Genomic DNA, 24,953 nt, shown 5'->3' with positions numbered 1-24,953 from the left:
TGCTCTCCGCTTTCTGTCTCTCTGCCAATGTTGTATCTTCGCTGTCACTGTCACTTTAAGCACATTGGCTTCAATTTTTCTTACTGCTCAATTATGCGGTAATTTATCAAATGCCTTTTGACAGTCCCGATACACAACATCAACCACAATACCCTCATCGACCCTCCCTGCTACCTCATCAAATACCACTATCAAGTTAGTGAATCACGCTTTCACTTTAAGAAATCCATGCTAACTCTCATTAATTTACCTTACTTTTCCTATTAACAATTAATTTGGTCCCGGGTTATTGTCTCTAAAAGTTTCCCCACCACTCACGTTAGGTTAACTGGCTTGGAGTTGTCGGGTTTATCACTCTCCCCTTTCTTTAAAAGGGTTGCTTCATTTCCAATCCTCCAGCCCTCCGACATAGGAACATAGGAACAGGAGTAGGCCATTCAGCCCCTCGTGCCTCCTCCGCCATTTGATAAGATCATGGCTGGTCTGTGAACTAACTCCATATACTTGCCTTTGGCCCATATACCTTAATACCTTTGGTTGCCAAAAAGCTATCTATCTCAGATTTGAATTTAGCAATTGAGCTAATATCAATTGCCGTTTGCGGAAGAGAGTTCCAAACTTCTACAACCCTTTGTGTGTAGAAATGTTTCCGAATCTCGCTCCTGAAAGGTCTTGTTCTAATTTTTAGACTGTTCCCCCTACTCCTAAAATCCCCAACCAGCGGAAATAGTTTCTCTCTATCCACCCTATCTGTTCCCCTTAATATCGAATAAACTTCGATCAGATCACCCCTTAACCTTCTAAACTCTAGAGAATACAACCATATCTGAGGAGTGTTGGAAGATTGTGGTGCTGGCCTCCGCAATTTCCACCCTTACTTCCCCCAGTAATCTAGGGTGCATCACATCTGGAACGGAGTTGCTTTTCGACGACTGCCAGTGGTTAAAGCACGAACACACGAACAAACGGAACATACAAATTGAGAGCTGATATAGCCCATTAGGACCCATGAGCCTGCTCTGCCATTTGATAAGATCATAGCTGATCTGATTGCAAACCAACCCACCTTCCCGTCTCACTATGCCTCCCTTGTTAATCAGGAATTTATCTAACTCAGCCTTAAAAATAATCAATGACCCTGCCTCAACCACTATCTGGGGAAGGGAGTTTGACAGACACACGGCCCTCTGACAGGAAACATTTCTCTTCATCTATGCCTTAAACTGTTGTCCATAATTCTAGTCTCTCCCACAAGGGGAAACATCCGCTCAGCATCTAACCCTTCCAGTCCCCTCAGGATCGTATATCTTTCAATAAGATGACCTCTCATTCTTCTAAACTCCGGTGTATACAGGCCCAACTTGTCCCACCTTTCCTCATAAGATAACTATAAGATAGGTGGAAGATTATATTTAAGACAGCAGAATTGGTAAGAAGATACATGAAAATCAAATTATCCATTGTATCTTGCTGTCACGCCCTGGATTTCGTTATTTACCTTTCTGTAATGCATCCAAATCTTCCTCTATCATTAAACAGAGTAATAACATTGATAAATGCACAGAGGTTTTGCAAAAATGGCTTAGAAAATACAGCAGCAATCGAGTAAATATAATTAAAACGTCATGCACGGTAACAGGGCAATAGGTGAACGGCGGCTTTGTAATGGAGCACTCACTCCTATCTTTAATGCTTCAAATTCCCGTTCAATTTCGCGTCCGTTTGTCTACTCAACCATTCACTCTGACAAAGCATCAGAGGCTTATAAAATCGACTGCACTAAGACATTTCCCCAATCCTCCGTCACTCTTGGTAAATACATTAAAGTTTTGAACCAATCAACTCTAACTCTGTCCCCTTTTTCAACTCTATCAAATCAGTGAAAACGGTTGGAAACGATTAATAACTCCCAGTGCTGTTTTGGGCTGGATATGGATTTACAAGCCCCGAGTTACGTTGGAATTAGGAACATGGGAACATAGAAACAGGAGTGGGCCATTCGTCCCGTCGAGTCTGTTCCATCTTTCAATGAAGCCATGGCTGATCTGCATCTTAACTCCAACTACCCATCTTCCTTCCCTAACTCTTAAAACACTTGCCCAAGAAAAATCTAGCAATCTCAGTTTTGAAATGTTCAATTGACATCAAACCACAACCGATTTTTGGGAGAGATTTCCAGATTTCCACTGCCCTTAGTGTGAAGAAGTGCTTCCTGACATCACCAGTTAAAGGCCTCGCTCTAATTCACCCATTTGGTCTCGCCTCCCCCACCAGAGCCAATAGTGTATCTCTATATACCCTAACACCGAATAGAATCATCTGCCACATCTCATTTATAGCCATTATGTGGAGATGCCCGTGATGGACTGGGGTTGACAATTGTCAACAATTTTACAACACCAAGTTATAGTCCAACGATTTTATTTGAAATTTACAAGCTTTCGGAGGCTTCCTCCTTCCTCAGGTTAATGTCAGGAACTCCTCGAAGCCTACGCATTTAGAAATCACAGAACAATACATGGTGATTACAGATATTCTTTGCAACTGCCCGTTGCCTTGGCTGTATCACCATGCCTTGTCTGTATCACCTATCTGTATTCACCATGTCTCACGAATTTGATTGAGTTTTTTGAAGGGGTAACCAAGAAGATAGATGAGGGCTGTGCAGTAGACGTGGACTACATGGACTTCAGCAAAGCCTTTGACAAGGTACCGCATGGTAGGTTGTTACATAAGGTTAAATCTCATGGGATCCAAGGTGAGGTAGCCAATTAGATACAAAATTGGCTTGACGACAGAAGACAGAGGGTGGTTGTAGAGGGTTGTTTTTCAAACTGGAGGCCTGTGTCCAGCGGTGTGCCTCAGGGATCGGTGCTGGGTCCGCTGTTATTTTTTATTTATATTAATGATTTGGATGAGAATTTAGGAGGCATGGTTAGTAAGTTTGCAGATGACACCAAGATTGGTGGCATTGTGGACAGTGAAGAAGGTTATCTAGGATTGCAACGGGACCTTGATAAATTGGGCCAGTGGGCGGATGAATGGCAGATGGAGTTTAATTTAGATAAATGTGAGGTGATGCATTTTGTTCGATCGAATCGGGCCAGGACATACTCCGTTAATGGTAGGGAGTTGGGGAGAGTTATAGAACAAAGTGATCGAGGAGTACAGGTTCATAGCTCCTTGAAAGTGGAGTGACAGGTGGATAGGGTGGTGAAGAAGGCATTCGGCATGCTTGGTTTCATTGGTCAGAACATTGAATACAGGAGTTGGGATGTCTTGTTCAAGTTGTATAGGACATTAGTAAGGTCACACTTGGAATACTGTATACAGTTCTGGTCACCCTATTATAGAAAGGATATTATTAAACTAGAAAGAGTGCAGAAAAGATTTACTAGGATGCTACCGGGACTTGATGGTTTGACCTATAGGTAGAGGTTGGATAGACTGAGACTTTATTCCCTGGAGAGTAGGAGGTTTAGGGGTGATCTTATAGAAGTCTATAAAATAATGAGGGGCATAGATAAGGTAGATAGTCAAAATCTTTTCCCAAAGGTCGGGGAGTCTGTAACGAGGGGGCATAGATTTAAGGTGAGAGGGGAGAGATACAAAAGGGTTCAGAGGGGCATTTTTTTCACTCAAAGGGTAGTGAGTGTCTGGAACGAGCTGCCAGAGGCAGTAGTAGAGGCGGGTACAATTTTGTAATTTAAAAAAGCATTTGGACAGTTACATGGGTAAGATGGGTATAGAGGGATGTGGGCCAATTGCGGGCAATTGGGACTAGCTTAGTGGTGTAAACTGGGCGACATGGACATGTTGGGCCGAAGGGCCTGTTTCCGTATTGTAAACTTCTATGATTCTATGATTCTATTCTAACTAGGGGGCATAGTGTAAGGATAATGGGTCGGCAATTTAGGACTGAGATGAGGAGGAATTTCTTCACTCAGAGAGTGATGAATATTTGTTAATCTTTACCCCAGAGGGCTGTGGATGCTCAGTCGTTGAGTATATTCAAGACTGAGATCGATAGATTTTTGGACTCTCGGGGATTCACGGGATATGGGGATTGGGCGGGAAAGTGGAGTTGAGGTCGAAGATCAGCCATGATCTGACTGAATGACGGAGCAGGCTCGAGGGGCCGTGTGGCCTACTCCTGCTCCTATTTCTGATGTTTTATGTTTTGATGGTGTCTAACTCCAAACTCCTTAACTCCCCATTTCACAGACATTGTAAAGGTTAAGGATTGAAGCTCAGTTGAGACATAATTATACATTTAAGCTGTTTCCTTTTAAAAGTGTACATTTTGCTTGTGCTGCCGCCAAAAGTTCTGTCAAATCACAAGACAATAACTTATCAAAATGTAAAAGTAACAATATTTTATTCGACAACAGAAGATTCAATTGAAGTAACAATATGACATCTAAGATGGTTTGTTACAGAATTGTTTTGTTGTGTTACAGGATAGGGATAATGTTTGTTTTTCTGTATTGCAGGACATGGATAATGTTTGTTTTATTGTGTTCCCTGAAACTATGTCCACTTGAATTGATAGTTCCATCGAGGTGAAGGATTGGGGAGTGATTCCTGTTAAAACTGATGTTATTGCAGCTAACTGGATGAGATCGTTGTGGAAACATGCCAGAATGAAAGAAAGGTTTAAAATGTGGGTGATGAGAGTAAGAATCGAGCAGCCCTTTAACCTTTGAGCTCGAAACCTGTAACGTGTAAATTCTCTGCTAAATCGTGTTACCGAAAGTACATGTGTAATTATTAGCAATCATTGTACGTCTGTAATTATTACTCATCTTTATAACTGCGTAAGAAGGCACTACATGCCTTTGAAAGTTGTTATCTTCAGGAATGACGTATAGGTACCAAAGAAGGAACAAATAATGTCGATTATAGTGCGCCTTTCACGACCTCAGGTCAACTAATGAAGTACTTTGGAAGTGAGGGAGTCACTGTTGTGATGTCGGGGAAAACGGCAGTCAAAATGCGTACAGCAAGCACCAATGTGTTGGAATGGTTTTGAAAGATAACACAGTGAAAGCGAGAATTACACCCTGAGTGTCTGAGCAACTAAAATATGGTACAGTATTTTGAACAACTATCAATCCAAATATTTTCCTCACTTTGTTCCGCTGTTAATATTATCATCGCTTTCAATTCTGGAAAACCGCAAGGTTCATTATCATTTACGCGCAATTTTGTTTTGGTGTGAACATTCGCAACCACCAGAAGAAGTCTCACACGCTCCAGTACTCCAAGTGTGGTTCTATACAGGATTAATCTCTGCTTTTCACTTATATCACTCCCGAAATGTACCTCATGAATTAATTGCTTTTTTTAATGGCCTTACTGACCTGTGTCGCTAATTTTAGTGATTTGTGAATCTGTACCGCTTTACATAGAAACATAGAAAATAAGAACAAGAGTAGGCCATTCGGCCCTTCAAGCCTGCTGGGCCATTCAATATGATCATGGCTGTTCTTTTATCTCAATATCGTATTCCCGCTCTCTCCCCATACCCCTTGATTCCTTTTGTGTCCAGAAATCTATGGAGCTGCTTCTTACATAGGAACATAAGAAATAGGAGCAGGAGTAGGCCAATCAGCCCCTCGAGCCTGCTCCGCCATTCAATAAGATCATGGCTGATCTGATCCTAACCTCAAATCTAAATTCATGTCCAATTTCCTGCCCGCTCCCCGTAACCCCTAATTCCCTTTACTTCTAGGAAACTGTCTATATCTGTTTTAAATTTAGTCAATGATGTAGCTTCCACAGCTTCCTGGGGCAGCAAATTCCACAGACCTACCACCCTCTGAGTGAAGAAGATTCTCCTCATCTCAGTTTTGAAAGAGCAGCCCCTTATTCTAAGATTATGCCCCCTAGTTCTAGTTTCACCCATCCTTGGGAACATCCTTACCGCATCCACCCGATCAAGCCCCTTCACAATCTTATATGTTTCAATGGATCAGTCTGGTGAACCTTCGCCGCACTCCCTCTTAGGCAAGTATATCCTTTCTTAGGTGAGGAGACCAAAACTGCACACAATACTCCAGGTGTGTTCTCACCAAGGCCCTGTATAACTGCAGTAAGACATCCTTGCTCCTACATTCAAATCCACTTGCAATGAAGGCCAACATACTATTTGCCTTCCTCGCTCCTTGGTGCACCTGCATATTTGCTTTCAGTGACTCGTGTAGATGCATTTCGGTGAAAGCGACGGGAGGAGGCTCGTGTGGAGCATAAACACCAGTAGGGGAGCAGTTGGGCCAAATGGCCTGCTTGTGTGCTGTACATTCTATGTAATTCTAATAATGAGTTCTAACAATTCGGACAAGTGCCTTGAGAACTCGATCGGCAATGAGAATTGTCTGCACCTACCTTCGGTTAGATCTTTGATCCTGGTTTCTGTTAGCGGAAAGATAATTGAGATAATTAAGAATACAACACTGACTTAGTTCCGAGACAATCTGTTACGTAAGTTGCAATGTAGTTTACCCTAAATTAAACTGCTATTGTCAAGAATTGAGTTGTGTGCTGCGCATCGCATATAACAGTCGTGGCTCAGTGAGTTATAGAATCATAGAATCATAGAAGTTTACAACATGGAAACAGGCCCTTCGGCCCAACATGTCCATGTCGCCCAGTTTATACCACTAAGCTAGTCCCAATTGTCTGCACTTGGCCCATATCCCTCTATACCCATCTTACCCATGTAACTGTCCAAATGCTTTTTAAACGACAAAATTGTACCCGCCTCTACTATTGCCTCTCGCATCTCGTTCCAGACACTCTCCACCCTTTGAGTGAAAAAATTGCCCCTCTGGACCCTTTTGTATCTCTCCCCTCTCACCTTAAATCTATGCCCCCTCGTTATAGACTTCCCTACCTTTGGGAAAAGATTTTGACTATCTACCTTCTCGTCTGAGTTAGCAGGCTGTGAAGTCAAGACCCAAACCTGATGTTTGAACACAAAATCAATGCTTACACACAAGGGCAGTCGTGAGGGAGCGCTGCCCTGTCGGAGGTTCCATCTTTCGGATGAGACGTTAAACCTACGACCCGTCTACCCAATCAGGTAGATGCAAATGGTCACATGGTATTATTTCGAATAATACCATGTGACCATTTGCAGGTCGTTCTCCCCGGTGTCCTGGCCAATGTTTATCCCTCAACCAACATCACTAAAACAGATTATCTGGTCATTATCACATTGTTGTTTGTGGCATCTTGCTGTGCACAAATTGCCACGTTTCCTACATTACAACAGTGACGACACTTCAAAAAGAATTCCAGTGGCTGAAAAGCGCTTTGGGACGTTGTGAAGTTGTGAAAGCCACGATGTTAACGCAACTTCCTGCTTCCTGAATATCCGGCCGTGTTTCGAAGGAGTAAAAATTTCGATTCCGCACGTTTTCGACGGCCGAGCTCGAATTTTAAGATTAAAACTCCCCCACCAGAGGAAATAGTTTCTCTATCTGTTCTAGCTTCATGCTTCAGAATATTTTATCGCCGAACTCTGGGCAAGAATCTACTTTTGTTTTAATGTTTGTACTTTAAAACTGTTAGAAAGGTTACAGCACGGGTGAAGGTCATTCGGCCCATCAAGTCCGCACCAGGCATTCTTTAGGGTGTCTGTAGTTGCCTAACTGAAGTTATAGCGTGTACAACCCAAACATATTTGTCCTAATGAGCAAACCAATGCATGAGTACCTTATCCTGTACAAAATAAACAAGTCAATTAAATAGCCTCTCAGAAAATTACTCGGTGCTAGGTAGCACTATTACTTCAAATTTTAATGAACATTAATTGTAAATTAAGTGTGCACAAAAACAATTAACAGTAATGCAGTAGCGAATAGATACTTTTTAGAAAAAGAATTGTTTGGTTTAATTTAGTGTGGTCGGAGTTTTTATGTAGGCCCAGGAGGAGCACTCTTGCTTTTCCTGGGTGCACAAAAATAAAAACCGAACATTTGCTCGATTCTTTTTGATCAGCTTCCAGCAGCCTCTTTAAGGATTGCTGGTTCGGCCTCTCAAGCCAAGTACAACTAGATGGAACGTGCTCCACCCATTTGTACCTAAATTCCACATGCAATTGGCGTAGGACCCCAATATGCATACTTAAGGAGCCCAATGCCTATTTCAGGCGTGTGCCCTGGATCACAAAGTCATCGAGCCAATATGGTGTCCGGCACAGCAGATTATGATGTGAAATTTGGAGGTTTGATGCCGATTTTACCCCAGAAAAACGGACAGCTATGAGCTGAATTTCTCTCCCAACGTCCCTCTACATCTGAACAAAATCAAGCTTTGACATTCTTCTGGATAGGACAAAGAAACAACTTGCTTTTATATAGCCCTTTTTACCTCTTCAGAACATCCCAAAGCGTTTCACAGTCAATTAAGTACTTTTGAAATTTAGTCACTGTTGCAATGAAGGCAAATGTGGCAGCCATTTTATGCACAGCAAGGTCCCACAATCAGCAATGACATAAATGACCAGGTAATTTGTTAATCTTCAAGTGAGTGACTGATAGAATCATAGAATCATGGAAGTTTACAACATGGAAACAGGCCCTTCGGCCCAACATGTCCATGTCGCCCAGTTTATACCACTAAGCTAGTCCCAATTGTCTGCACTTGGTCCATATCCCTCTATACCCATCTTACCCATGTCACTGTCCAAATGCTTTTTAAAAGACAAAATTGTACCCGCCTCTACTACTGCCTCTGGCAGCTCGTTCCAGACACTCACCACCCTTTGAGTGAAAAAATTGCCCCTCTGGAACCTTTTGTATCTCTCCGCTCTCACCTTAAATCTATGCCCCCTCGTTATAGACTCCCCTACCTTTGGGAAAAGATTTTGACGATCTACCTTATCTACGCCCCTCATTATTTTGTAGACTTCTATAAGATCACCCCTAAACCTCCTACTCTCAAGGGAAAAAAAAGTCTCAGCCTATCCAACCTCTCCCTATAAGTCAAATCATCAAGATCTCTGTGTTCTATAACTCTCCCCAAAGCCTTACCATTAACGGAGTAGGTCCTGGCCCGATTCGATCTACCAAAATGCATCACCTCACATTTATCTAAATAAAACTCCATCTGCCATTCATCGGCCCACTGGCCCAAATTATCAGCAACGTTGAGAGAGTGGAGAGCATGTACCACTTTAAAACGGTTGTGTAATGAATAGTATCTGTAAAAGTACAATTGAAGTTTATTTTTTTCCAGGTCATTGGGGGCTTGGTTTTGATCTTCAGTATGTTAATTCTTTGGATTAAATACGGAATACGAAAAGGAGACAGATGTAGTAGACTGGAGCAGCCCTCTATCCTACTCGCTGCAGACGCACTGTTGCCCTGTTTCTGGCAAGTGTTCTGTTTGGGTGGTTTTTTTTAAATTCAAAAACACTCGTTGACCTTTTCCACTGATGCTCAAGGCAAAAATGAACTTAGTGGGGTTAGTTTGTGTTTGATTTTGCTCAGGGTTCTACCCAACGAATGAAGCAAACTCTGCTGTCGGTATCCTATCTCGCACCAATCACTGCATTCCGCCAAGGAAAAATTAAAATACATTTCTGCATTTCAAATGTGAACTGGACCAGTGTTCGAAACATCCATGTTCTGATATTGTTCTCACGTGATTTTTCAAGTTCTTTCTGGCATTCGTCCAATTCTGTCGGCAAGAAAAGGAATCATTCAAGATTTTATTTCCTCTGTAATGCCTTTGCTTGTATTCTATTGGAGACATTTACAGTGTTCTGGAAGTCTAGTCCCAATGCTTTGTCTGACTACAATACGGAATCGTACACATAAGATCATAAGAAATAGGAGCAGGAGTAGGACATATGGCCCCTCGAGCCTGCTCCACCATTCAATCAGATCATGGCTGATCTTCGACCTCAACTCCACTTTCCCCCATGTCCCTTGATTTCGTCTAGTCCAAAAATCTATCGATCTCAGCCTTGAATATATTCAATGACTCAGCATCCACAACCCTCTGGTGTAGAGAATTCCAAAGATTCACAACCCTCTGAGTACAGATATTCCTCCTCATCTCAGTCCTAAATGGCCAACCCCATATCCTGCGACTCTGCCCCCTAGTTCTAGACTCTAGAGTGAAGGGAAATAACCTCTCAGCATCGACCCTGTCAAGCCCCGTTAGAATCTTATCAGTTTCAGTGAGATCACCTCTCATTCTTCCAAACTCCACAAAGTATAGACACATCGCACACTGGAAGTCAATCAAACCCATAGGGGATAATGTTTACATGTTGGGAGTTTGTGCACAGCGAAACGGTCACATCTTCAAGAAATGTCTCTGCCTTCAGTCACGCCAGCTCAGAGTCGTTGAGCTGGAGTTTGAGTTAGAGACACATGCTGAAGACTCAGATAGATAGATTTTTGGATTCACGGGGAGTCAGGGAAGATGGGGATCGGGCGGGAAAGTGGAGTTGAGGTCAAAGATCATCCATGATCTGACTGAATGGTGGAGCAGGCTCGAGGGGCCGTATGGCCTACTCCTGCTCCTATTTCGTATGTTGTAAAAATGGAGGGGGAGGAATTTCTGAACAGTTCACACGAGAGTACAGTCACACCTCAGAGACAACTTCGGGCAGGTAGGGAAGGATGTCCCGCTGAAGCTGGTCCAATCCAACAGGTAAAATTTACTTGGATGCCTGATGGTGGAGTAGCAGGGGTGGGGCAGGAGTGCTGTCATCCTGAGAAAGGACAGCAGGTTCATGTTCCATGGAGCCACTGCCACTCGCTGCCTCCTGGTATGCGCCACCTTCTCCTGCAACAAAGCGGGACGTGTGTCGGTGAGTGTCCTGCAGGATGTTTGGTGACATGCCTGTCATGGTTGCATACCTGCCAGTGTATGTGACCTGAGAGCTGTGAGTGTGCGGCTTGCAACAGTGGTTATGTGTGAGGGTGAGAGGAAGAATCTGATTGGAAGAGTTCATAAGTAGGTGTGCGACGCGGGCCCCCCATTGCTGCTGAGATGCCATCAAGCAGCTAGTGATGCCTCCCCTGGTGTATCAGCTTTCAGTGTTTATAAAAACTTCATTGTAATTCACTCCGTCTCCAACACTGTGAGGCCTCCCCTGGTCTATCAGCTTTCAGTGTTTATAAACACTTCACTGTATTTCACTCCGTGTCCAACACTGTGAGGCCTCCCCTGGTCTATCAGCTTTCAGTGTTTATAAACACTTCACTGTATTTCACTCCGTGTCCAACACTGTGAGGCCTCCCCTGGTCTATCAGCGTTCAGTGTTTATAAACACTTCACTGTATTTCACTCCGTGTCCAACACTGTGAGGCCTCCCCTGGTCTATCAGCTTTCAGTGTTTATAAACACTTCACTGTATTTCACTCCGTCTCCAACACTGTGAGGCCTCCCCTGGTCTATCAGCTTTCAGTGTTTATAAACACTTCACTGTATTTCACTCCGTGTACAACACTGTGAGGCCTCCCCTGGTCTTTCAGCTTTCAGTGTTTATAAACACTTCACTGTATTTCACTCCGTGTACAACACTGTGAGGTCTCCCCTGGTCTTTCAGCTTTCAGTGTTTATAAACACTTCACTGTATTTCACTCCGTGTACAACACTGTGAGGCCTCCCCTGGTGTGTCATCTAACAGGGAGAGAGGAACATTGATCATAATATAATCGAATTCAATGTTAGGTTTTAAAAGGAGGAGCCTAGCGCAGTTACTAAGATTCTGGATCTTGGTGCGGCTGACCGTAACGGGTTGAGACAGAGACTGATGACAGCAAACTGGTTAAAACTACAGATGGACAGTGGAAGGTTTTCATAACGAATTTAGCTAAATATGGAACAGTTCATACAGCGAAAGGGCAAGAGCTGTATTTACCAAATAAAACAACCGTGAGCAAAAGCGGTGAGAGATGAGGTAAAGCTAAAGGAAGAGATAGAAAGAGCAGCAAAGCAAGGGAATAAAGGATATCGGAGCTGTAAAGTGGGCCTCTGAAAAGAAACTTGCGAAGGATAACAAGATTAACACAAAACGTTTCTGCACTTATATTAGTAGTAAATGGACAATTAAAGGAGACGTATGTTCTTTTAAAAGTAGTTGCAAGTAAATATAGGACAGGAATTCACTAACGTTAAGGTAAGCAAGAAATCAATATTAATAAAAATAATGGCACTAAAGGCGGACAAACCCCCCAGGACCCGGTGCTTTCCACCCCAGCGTTTTGAAGGAAGTAGGTGAGGAAATTTGGAGATGCTTTCGCCAAAATCCTCCAACGCGCTCTCGATTCAGGAATTGTCCCTTTAGATTTGAAAATTGCATTATTTAAGAAAGGTGAGAGAGAAACCTACAATTAAGGACACGGTGACTAAGCACTTCGAGAAATTTGAGCTGATTCGAAATTTGTGGCGTCTCACGAGGAAAGATTACACAAATTGGGGTTGTATTCTCTCGAGTTTCGAAGGTTAAGGGTGATCCGATCGAAGTTTATAAGATATTAAGGGGAACGGATAGGATGGATAGAGAGAAACTATTTCCGCTGGTTGGGGATTCTAGGAGTCTAAAAATTATAGCCAGACCTTTCAGGAGTGAGATTAGAAAACATTTCTACACACAAAAGGTGGTAGAAGTTTGGAACTCTCTTCCACAAATGGCAATTGATACTAGCTCAATTGCTAAATTTAAATGTGAGATAGATAGCTTTTTGGCAACCAAAGGTATTACGGGATATGGGCCAAAGGCAGGTATATGGAGTTAGATCACAGATCAGCCATGATCTTATCAAATGGTGGAGAAGGCACGAGGGACTGAATGGCCTACTCCTGTCCCTATGTTCCTTAATTCCTGTCTGTGCAGAAGTATTAAATATGCACGATATTTATTAATGAATTAGATAACCAATGACCCAAAGATTGATGGCATTGTAAGTAGTGTGGGCGAGAGCATAAAATTAGGAAGATACACTGAATAATTAAGTGAGTGGGCAAAACTATGACAGATGGAGTTTAACGCAGCTAGCTGTGAGGTCATCCAATTTCCTGTGTAATGTTAACTTTGAGTGGTGGTTGTACAATGCTTGATATCGAAATAGGTATACAGCAAACCCGATTTTCCTTTAAAAATTAGTGGACGTCTGATGCAAAATTAAGGGCAACAGAAAGGCAGAGTATTGTTTAAATGGTGATAGATTGGGAAATGTTGATGTACAAAGGGACCTGTACATCAACATTTCCTTGTACACCAGTCACTGAAAGCAAACATGCAGGTGCAGCAAGCAGTTAGGAAGGCAAATGTTATGCTGGCCTTCATTGCAAGAGGATTTGAGTACAAGAGCAAGGATGTCTTACTGCAGTTATACAGGGCCTTGGTGAGACCACACCTGAGAGTATTGTGTGCAGTTTTGCTGTCCTTACCTAAGAAAGGGTATACTTGCCAGAGAGGGAGTGCAGGGAAGGTTCACCAGACTGATTGCTGGGATGGCAGGACTGTCGTATGAGGAGAGATTGGGTCGACTCGGCCTGTATTCACTGGAGTTTAGAAGAATGAGAGGGGATCTCATTGAAACATATAAAATTCTGACAGGGCTAGACAGACTGGATGCAGGGAGGATGTTGCCCCTGGCTGGGGGTCCAGAACGAGAGGTCACAGTCTCAGGATACGGGGTAGGACATTCAGGACTGAGATAAGGAGAAATTTCTTCACTCAGAGGGTGGTGAACCTGTGGAGTTCTCTACCACAGGAAGCTGTGGAGGCCAAATCGCTGAATATATTTAAGAAGGAGCTGGATAGATTTCTAGATACAAAAGGCAACAAGGGGTATGGGGAGAGAGCGGGAATATGGTATTGAGATGGAGGATCAGCCATGATCAGATTGAATGGCGGAGCAGGCTCGAAGGGCCGAATGGCCCACTTCTGCTCCTATGCTTCTATGTTTCACTCACCAGCCTGTTTTTTTTTGTTGGCCTCTTCTATTAGGAGATCACCAAAAAATTGTGTTAGACCATTAGCCTCACATGTAAGAATTGAAATATATTTCTCCATTGAAAATGGTCAGCCGCCAATGTTGGAAACGAGCATGATCTGATAGTGTCCGTACCTGCTTTCTTCAGGTTATCTTTACATTCGTTGAGTTCTGGCAGCGCAAAAGTAAATCATCAAAAACGATACTTTCTCTCAAACGCCTTAGAGCGTCTTTTTCAGAATTTTCGTTGCAATGTTTTGGCTGGCTGCAATACGGAATCATACCACACCACACTCTGGAAGTCCATCAAACCCACGTGGGGGGAATGTTAAGATCGCGTGATGGTGTAAAATGGGCGGAAATGAATAACCAGCATTTCCTTTTCACAGCACGCCCGATTTTCCTTTTGAAAAGTGCGAGACAGCTGAATAAATTCCGGAATGAGTCCTAAAAGACGAGCACTTACGATCAAGTCTATCTTTCATTCCGTCATCTGTTAGGGGCAAGATCAGAGGGGAAACAAAGAAAACATTGCCTTAGTTCAAGGTGAATCATAAACTGATAAAAGAAGACGATTGATTTTCGTGACGTATATTTTAAACAGGACGCAATGCAGTTTCCCCCAACGGTAAACCGTTATTTTAACCGAAGAATACCTGTCTTCAACCTTGTACTGCATATCAACAGGAACTATATTGTTGTATTGGCTGCACATCCATACATCTCCACATCATCCATACATCAGCTGAGAATTTGCTGTTAGTACCAGACAGAAACGGTGCAGTGCCCTCTACAGGGCATCTGGAATCTGAGTGTACAGGAAGTGCCAGACGGAAACGGTGCAGTGCCCTCTACAGGACATCTGGAATCTGAGTCAACAGGAAGTGCCAGAGGGAAACGGTGCAGTGCCCTCTACAGGACATCTGGAATCTGCGTGTACAGGAAGTGCCAGACGGAAACGGTGCAGTGCCCTCTACAGGACATCTGGAATCTGAGTCAACAGGAAGTGCCAGAGGGAAACGGTGCAGTGCCCTCTGCAGGACATCTGGATTCTGAGTCAACAGGAAGTGCCAGACGGAAACGGTGCAGTGCCCTCTACAGGACATCTGGAATCTGGGTGTACAGGAAGTGCCAGACGGAAACGGTGCAGTGCCCTCTACAGGACATCTGGAATCTGAGTGTACAGGAAGTGCCAGAGGGAAACGGTGCAGTGCCCTCTACAGGACATCTGGAATCTGCGTGTACAGGAAGTGCCAGACGGAAACGGTGCAGTGCCCTCTGCAGGATATCTGGAATCTGAGTCAACAGGAAGTGCCAGACGGAAACGGTGCAGTGCTCTCTAAAGGGCATCTGGAATCTGAGTCAACAGGAAGTGCCAGACGGAAACGGTGCAGTGCCCTCTACAGGACATCTGGAATCTGCGTGTACAGGAAGTGCCAGACGGAAACGGTGCAGTGCCCTCTGCAAGATATCTGGAATCTGAGTCAACAGGAAGTGCCAGACGGAAACGGTGCAGTGCTCTCTACAGGACATCTGGAATCTGAGTGTACAGGAAGTGCCAGACGGAAACGGTGCAGTGCTCTCTAAAGGGCATCTGGAATCTGAGTGTACAGGAAGTGCCAGACGGAAACGGTGCAGTGCTCTCTAAAGGGCATCTGGAATCTGAGTCAACAGGAAGTGCCAGACGGAAACGGTGCAGTGCCCTCTACAGGATATCTGGAATCTGAGTCAACAGGGTGAGCAACCGGTGTATCTTCTTAACCAATCCGATTGAAGGATTGAGAAATTGCAAGAATTGAGATGGATGTATCAGTTGGAATGCTGAATTCCCTGAAAAATCAGGTGCAGCAAGGGAGGTAAAGAGAGGGGGTGGGGGGATTGGTTGGATTATGAGACGTGTTGAAAGGGGCCAGAAAGATAAAGTAAAAAAATGCACTTCTAAAATATCGCCAACAAGAAGCAAAACCTGAAGAAATGACACTCGGCACTTGCACGAGTCAGTTTCCAGTGCCAGACAGATTGAATGGCAGTAATTAACACTTATCACGTCGTTGAAAGGCTGAAATGGACAAGTCGTAACTTTCAATGGCCAGTTTACTTCATTTCGACTCCAGGAAATTTACGCCCTTCAATGCATTTGAATGGCGAGGCAGTCAGCAAGGTTACGTTTTCACAGACCGAGTAGCAGAATGGCTCATCTCGGCCGCTGACTTTTGGATTTCTGCGTTTAACTGCGCAGCTTCGCTCGCCTGTAGCTGCTGTGCGATTTGCGCATTAGTAACTGTGGGCGCCATTAGCCTAACCATTACTTTGACACAAAATTCTGGTCTATTAAATGTTCTGTTCAGTTAATGGCGTGGAAAATCGTACCTGTTGTTGTCACAGTGTCTGGACCGTTGGCTAAAGCTGGCAGTACAAAAGAAAATCATTAAACACTTCACTTTTTCTCTGAAATATCTTTGATTGTCTTTCCCTTTTGGCATTTACAGATTTCTAGAATGCTAATTGTAGTGTTTTCACGGACTACAAGATGGACTCTTATACATCACACGCTGGAAGTCAATCAAAAGCACATGGGCTAAGGTGAGGTATGGGTGATGATATAAAATGGGCGATATCGAAGCAGCATTCTTTAAAACACCACACCACATTTTCCTTTTGTTTATTCGTTCATGGGATGTGAGCGTCGCTTGCAAGGCCAATAATTTATTGCCCATCCCTAATTGCCCTTGAGAAGGTGGTGGTGAGCCGCCTTCTTGAACCGCTGCAGTCCGTGTGGTGACGGTTCTCCCACAGTGCCGATAGGAAGGGAGTTCCAGGATTTTGACCCAGCGACGATGAAGGAACGGCGATATATTTCCAAGTCGGGATGGTGAGACTTGGAGGGGAACGTGCAGGTGGTGTTGTTCCCATCTACCTGCTGCCCTTGCCCTTCTAGGTGGTAGAGGTCGCGGGTTTGGGAGGTGCTGTTGAAGAAGCCTTGGCGAGTTGCTGCAGTGCATCCTGTGGATGGTGCACACTTCTGCACCCTTTTCAAGACTTGACATCCTTGCTAAAGTGCGGTGCCCAGAATTAATTACAATGCACCAGCTGAGGCCTAACCAGTGTTTTATAAATGTTTAGCATAACTTCCTTGCTTTTGTATTCTATGCCTCTATTAATAAATCCCAGGCTCTAATTAGTTTATTAACAGCATTCTCAATTTATCCTGCCAAATTCAATGATGTTTGTACATACACCCCCAAGTCTCTCTCTTCCTGTACCACTTTAAAATGTACCTTTTAAATTAAATTGCCTCTCCTCATTCTTCCGACTAATATGTATCACTTCACACTTCCCTGCGTTAAATTTTATCTGCCATGTGCCTGCCCATTTCACCAGTCTGTCTGTGTCCTCTTGAAGTCTGTTGCTAACCTCCACACTGTTTACTATATTCGCGAGTTTCGTGTCATCTGCTAACTTTGAAACTATATCCTGTATACCGAACCTCGGTCGTTAATAATTATCAAAAATGGCTGTAGTCCGAATACCGATCCATGTGTACTTCGCTCCATTCTGTAAAAAAGACATTCATCACTGCTCTCCGCTTTCTGTCTCTCTGCCAATGTTGTATCTTCGCTGTCACTGTCACTTTAAGCACATTGGCTTCAATTTTTCTTACTGCTCAATTATGCGGTAATTTATCAAATGCCTTTTGACAGTCCCGATACACAACATCAACCACAATACCCTCATCGACCCTCCCTGCTACCTCATCAAATACCACTATCAAGTTAGTGAATCACGCTTTCACTTTAAGAAATCCATGCTAACTCTCATTAATTTACCTTACTTTTCCTATTAACAATTAATTTGGTCCCGGGTTATTGTCTCTAAAAGTTTCCCCACCACTCACGTTAGGTTAACTGGCTTGGAGTTGTCGGGTTTATCACTCTCCCCTTTCTTTAAAAGGGTTGCTTCATTTCCAATCCTCCAGCCCTCCGACATAGGAACATAGGAACAGGAGTAGGCCATTCAGCCCCTCGTGCCTCCTCCGCCATTTGATAAGATCATGGCTGGTCTGTGAACTAACTCCATATACTTGCCTTTGGCCCATATACCTTAATAGCTTTGGTTGCCAAAAAGCTATCTATCTCAGATTTGAATTTAGCAATTGAGCTAATATCAATTGCCGTTTGCGGAAGAGAGTTCCAAACTTCTACAACCCTTTGTGTGTAGAAATGTTTCCGAATCTCGCTCCTGAAAGGTCTTGTTCTAATTTTTAGACTGTTCCCCCTACTCCTAAAATCCCCAACCAGCGGAAATAGTTTCTCTCTATCCACCCTATCTGTTCCCCTTAATATCGAATAAACTTCGATCAGATCACCCCTTAACCTTCTAAACTCTAGAGAATACAACCATATCTGAGGAGTGTTGGAAGATTGTGGTGCTGGCCTCCGCAATTTCCACCCTTACTTCCCCCAGTAATCTAGGGTGCATCACATCTGGAACGGAGTTGCTTTTCGACGACTGCCAGTGGTTAAAGCACGAACACACGAACAAACGGAACATACAAATTGAGAGCTGATATAGCCCATTAGGACCCATGAGCCTGCTCTGCCATTTGATAAGATCATAGCTGATCTGATTGCAAACCAACCCACCTTCCCGTCTCACTATGCCTCCCTTGTTAATCAGGAATTTATCTAACTCAGCCTTAAAAATAATCAATGACCCTGCCTCAACCACTATCTGGGGAAGGGAGTTTGACAGACACACGGCCCTCTGACAGGAAACATTTCTCTTCATCTCTGCCTTAAACTGTTGTCCATAATTCTAGTCTCTCCCACAAGGGGAAACATCCGCTCAGCATCTAACCCTTCCAGTCCCCTCAGGATCGTATATCTTTCAATAAGATGACCTCTCATTCTTCTAAACTCCGGTGTATACAGGCCCAACTTGTCCCACCTTTCCTCATAAGATAACTATAAGATAGGTGGAAGATTATATTTAAGACAGCAGAATTGGTAAGAAGATACATGAAAATCAAATTATCCATTGTATCTTGCTGTCACGCCCTGGATTTCGTTATTTACCTTTCTGTAATGCATCCAAATCTTCCTCTATCATTAAACAGAGTAATAACATTGATAAATGCACAGAGGTTTTGCAAAAATGGCTTAGAAAATACAGCAGCAATCGAGTAAATATAATTGAAACGTCATGCACGGTAACAGGGCAATAGGTGAACGGCGGCTTTGTAATGGAGCACTCACTCCTATCTTTAATGCTTCAAATTCCCGTTCAATTTCGCGTCCGTTTGTCTACTCAACCATTCACTCTGACAAAGCATCAGAGGCTTATAAAATCGACTGCACTAAGACATTTCCCCAATCCTCCGTCACTCTTGGTAAATACATTAAAGTTTTGAACCAATCAACTCTAACTCTGTCCCCTTTTTCAACTCTATCAAATCAGTGAAAACGGTTGGAAACGATTAATAACTCCCAGTGCTGTTTTGGGCTGGATATGGATTTACAAGCCCCGAGTTACGTTGGAATTAGGAACATGGGAACATAGAAACAGGAGTGGGCCATTCGTCCCGTCGAGTCTGTTCCATCTTTCAATGAAGCCATGGCTGATCTGCATCTTAACTCCAACTACCCATCTTCCTTCCCTAACTCTTAAAACACTTGCCCAAGAAAAATCTAGCAATCTCAGTTTTGAAATGTTCAATTGACATCAAACCACAACCGATTTTTGGGAGAGATTTCCAGATTTCCACTGCCCTTAGTGTGAAGAAGTGCTTCCTGACATCACCAGTTAAAGGCCTCGCTCTAATTCACCCATTTGGTCTCGCCTCCCCCACCAGAGCCAATAGTGTATCTCTATATACCCTAACACCGAATAGAATCATCTGCCACATCTCATTTATAGCCATTATGTGGAGATGCCCGTGATGGACTGGGGTTGACAATTGTCAACAATTTTACAACACCAAGTTATAGTCCAACGATTTTATTTGAAATTTACAAGCTTTCGGAGGCTTCCTCCTTCCTCAGGTTAATGTCAGGAACTCCTCGAAGCCTACGCATTTAGAAATCACAGAACAATACATGGTGATTACAGATATTCTTTGCAACTGCCCGTTGCCTTGGCTGTATCACCATGCCTTGTCTGTATCACCTATCTGTATTCACCATGTCTCACGAATTTGATTGAGTTTTTTGAAGGGGTAACCAAGAAGATAGATGAGGGCTGTGCAGTAGACGTGGACTACATGGACTTCAGCAAAGCCTTTGACAAGGTACCGCATGGTAGGTTGTTACATAAGGTTAAATCTCATGGGATCCAAGGTGAGGTAGCCAATTAGATACAAAATTGGCTTGACGACAGAAGACAGAGGGTGGTTGTAGAGGGTTGTTTTTCAAACTGGAGGCCTGTGTCCAGCGGTGTGCCTCAGGGATCGGTGCTGGGTCCGCTGTTATTTTTTATTTATATTAATGATTTGGATGAGAATTTAGGAGGCATGGTTAGTAAGTTTGCAGATGACACCAAGATTGGTGGCATTGTGGACAGTGAAGAAGGTTATCTAGGATTGCAACGGGACCTTGATAAATTGGGCCAGTGGGCGGATGAATGGCAGATGGAGTTTAATTTAGATAAATGTGAGGTGATGCATTTTGTTCGATCGAATCGGGCCAGGACATACTCCGTTAATGGTAGGGAGTTGGGGAGAGTTATAGAACAAAGTGATCGAGGAGTACAGGTTCATCGCTCCTTGAAAGTGGAGTGACAGGTGGATAGGGTGGTGAAGAAGGCATTCGGCATGCTTGGTTTCATTGGTCAGAACATTGAATACAGGAGTTGGGATGTCTTGTTCAAGTTGTATAGGACATTAGTAAGGTCACACTTGGAATACTGTATACAGTTCTGGTCACCCTATTATAGAAAGGATATTATTAAACTAGAAAGAGTGCAGAAAAGATTTACTAGGATGCTACCGGGACTTGATGGTTTGACCTATAGGTAGAGGTTGGATAGACTGAGACTTTATTCCCTGGAGAGTAGGAGGTTTAGGGGTGATCTTATAGAAGTCTATAAAATAATGAGGGGCATAGATAAGGTAGATAGTCAAAATCTTTTCCCAAAGGTCGGGGAGTCTGTAACGAGGGGGCATAGATTTAAGGTGAGAGGGGAGAGATACAAAAGGGTTCAGAGGGGCATTTTTTTCACTCAAAGGGTAGTGAGTGTCTGGAACGAGCTGCCAGAGGCAGTAGTAGAGGCGGGTACAATTTTGTAATTTAAAAAAGCATTTGGACAGTTACATGGGTAAGATGGGTATAGAGGGATGTGGGCCAATTGCGGGCAATTGGGACTAGCTTAGTGGTGTAAACTGGGCGACATGGACATGTTGGGCCGAAGGGCCTGTTTCCGTATTGTAAACTTCTATGATTCTATGATTCTATTCTAACTAGGGGGCATAGTGTCAGGATAATGGGTCGGCAATTTAGGACTGAGATGAGGAGGAATTTCTTCACTCAGAGAGTGATGAATATTTGTTAATCTTTACCCCAGAGGGCTGTGGATGCTCAGTCGTTGAGTATATTCAAGACTGAGATCGATAGATTTTTGGACTCTAGGGGATTCACGGGATATGGGGATTGGGCGGGAAAGTGGAGTTGAGGTCGAAGATCAGCCATGATCTGACTGAATGACGGAGCAGGCTCGAGGGGCCGTGTGGCCTACTCCTGCTCCTATTTCTGATGTTTTATGTTTTGATGGTGTCTAACTCCAAACTCCTTAACTCCCCATTTCACAGACATTGTAAAGGTTAAGGATTGAGGCTCAGTTGAGACATAATTATACATTTAAGCTGTTTCCTTTTAAAAGTGTACATTTTGCTTGTGCTGCCGCCAAAAGTTCTGTCAAATCACAAGACAATAACTTATCAAAATGTAAAAGTAACAATATTTTATTCGACAACAGAAGATTCAATTGAAGTAACAATATGACATCTAAGATGGTTTGTTACAGAATTGTTTTGTTGTGTTACAGGATAGGGATAATGTTTGTTTTTCTGTATTGCAGGACATGGATAATGTTTGTTTTATTGTGTTCCCTGAAACTATGTCCACTTGAATTGATAGTTCCATCGAGGTGAAGGATTGGGGAGTGATTCCTGTTAAAACTGATGTTATTGCAGCTAACTGGATGAGATCGTTGTGGAAACATGCCAGAATGAAAGAAAGGTTTAAAATGTGGGTGATGAGAGTAAGAATCGAGCAGCCCTTTAACCTTTGAGCTCGAAACCTGTAACGTGTAAATTCTCTGCTAAATCGTGTTACCGAAAGTACATGTGTAATTATTAGCAATCATTGTACGTCTGTAATTATTACTCATCTTTATAACTGCGTAAGAAGGCACTACATGCCTTTGAAAGTTGTTATCTTCAGGAATGACGTATAGGTACCAAAGAAGGAACAAATAATGTCGATTATAGTGCGCCTTTCACGACCTCAGGTCAACTAATGAAGTACTTTGGAAGTGAGGGAGTCACTGTTGTGATGTCGGGGAAAACGGCAGTCAAAATGCGTACAGCAAGCACCAATGTGTTGGAATGGTTTTGAAAGATAACACAGTGAAAGCGAGAATTACACCCTGAGTGTCTGAGCAACTAAAATATGGTACAGTATTTTGAACAACTATCAATCCAAATATTTTCCTCACTTTGTTCCGCTGTTAATATTATCATCGCTTTCAATTCTGGAAAACCGCAAGGTTCATTATCATTTACGCGCAATTTTGTTTTGGTGTGAACATTCGCAACCACCAGAAGAAGTCTCACACGCTCCAGTACTCCAAGTGTGGTTCTATACAGGATTAATCTCTGCTTTTCACTTATATCACTCCCGAAATGTACCTCATGAATTAATTGCTTTTTTTAATGGCCTTACTGACCTGTGTCGCTACTTTTAGTGATTTGTGAATCTGTACCGCTTTACATAGAAACATAGAAAATAAGAACAAGAGTAGGCCATTCGGCCCTTCAAGCCTGCTGGGCCATTCAATATGATCATGGCTGTTCTTTTATCTCAATATCGTATTCCCGCTCTCTCCCCATACCCCTTGATTCCTTTTGTGTCCAGAAATCTATGGAGCTGCTTCTTACATAGGAACATAAGAAATAGGAGCAGGAGTAGGCCAATCAGCCCCTCGAGCCTGCTCCGCCATTCAATAAGATCATGGCTGATCTGATCCTAACCTCAAATCTAAATTCATGTCCAATTTCCTGCCCGCTCCCCGTAACCCCTAATTCCCTTTACTTCTAGGAAACTGTCTATATCTGTTTTAAATTTAGTCAATGATGTAGCTTCCACAGCTTCCTGGGGCAGCAAATTCCACAGACCTACCACCCTCTGAGTGAAGAAGATTCTCCTCATCTCAGTTTTGAAAGAGCAGCCCCTTATTCTAAGATTATGCCCCCTAGTTCTAGTTTCACCCATCCTTGGGAACATCCTTACCGCATCCACCCGATCAAGCCCCTTCACAATCTTATATGTTTCAATGGATCAGTCTGGTGAACCTTCGCCGCACTCCCTCTTAGGCAAGTATATCCTTTCTTAGGTGAGGAGACCAAAACTGCACACAATACTCCAGGTGTGTTCTCACCAAGGCCCTGTATAACTGCAGTAAGACATCCTTGCTCCTACATTCAAATCCACTTGCAATGAAGGCCAACATACTATTTGCCTTCCTCGCTCCTTGGTGCACCTGCATATTTGCTTTCAGTGACTCGTGTAGATGCATTTCGGTGAAAGCGACGGGAGGAGGCTCGTGTGGAGCATAAACACCAGTAGGGGAGCAGTTGGGCCAAATGGCCTGCTTGTGTGCTGTACATTCTATGTAATTCTAATAATGAGTTCTAACAATTCGGACAAGTGCCTTGAGAACTCGATCGGCAATGAGAATTGTCTGCACCTACCTTCGGTTAGATCTTTGATCCTGGTTTCTGTTAGCGGAAAGATAATTGAGATAATTAAGAATACAACACTGACTTAGTTCCGAGACAATCTGTTACGTAAGTTGCAATGTAGTTTACCCTAAATTAAACTGCTATTGTCAAGAATTGAGTTGTGTGCTGCGCATCGCATATAACAGTCGTGGCTCAGTGAGTTATAGAATCATAGAATCATAGAAGTTTACAACATGGAAACAGGCCCTTCGGCCCAACATGTCCATGTCGCCCAGTTTATACCACTAAGCTAGTCCCAATTGTCTGCACTTGGCCCATATCCCTCTATACCCATCTTACCCATGTAACTGCCCAAATGCTTTTTAAACGACAAAATTGTACCCGCCTCTACTATTGCCTCTCGCATCTCGTTCCAGACACTCTCCACCCTTTGAGTGAAAAAATTGCCCCTCTGGACCCTTTTGTATCTCTCCCCTCTCACCTTAAATCTATGCCCCCTCGTTATAGACTTCCCTACCTTTGGGAAAAGATTTTGACTATCTACCTTCTCGTCTGAGTTAGCAGGCTGTGAAGTCAAGACCCAAACCTGATGTTTGAACACAAAATCAATGCTTACACACAAGGGCAGTCGTGAGGGAGCGCTGCCCTGTCGGAGGTTCCATCTTTCGGATGAGACGTTAAACCTACGACCCGTCTACCCAATCAGGTAGATGCAAATGGTCACATGGTATTATTTCGAATAATACCATGTGACCATTTGCAGGTCGTTCTCCCCGGTGTCCTGGCCAATGTTTATCCCTCAACCAACATCACTAAAACAGATTATCTGGTCATTATCACATTGTTGTTTGTGGCATCTTGCTGTGCACAAATTGCCACGTTTCCTACATTACAACAGTGACGACACTTCAAAAAGAATTCCAGTGGCTGAAAAGCGCTTTGGGACGTTGTGAAGTTGTGAAAGCCACGATGTTAACGCAACTTCCTGCTTCCTGAATATCCGGCCGTGTTTCGAAGGAGTAAAAATTTCG

The sequence above is a fragment of the Heptranchias perlo genome, unplaced genomic scaffold (genome assembly GCF_035084215.1).
Source record: "Heptranchias perlo isolate sHepPer1 unplaced genomic scaffold, sHepPer1.hap1 HAP1_SCAFFOLD_55, whole genome shotgun sequence".
NCBI classification, from domain to species: Eukaryota; Metazoa; Chordata; class Chondrichthyes; order Hexanchiformes; family Hexanchidae; genus Heptranchias; species Heptranchias perlo.
Note: the sequence above shows the minus strand (reverse complement) of the source record.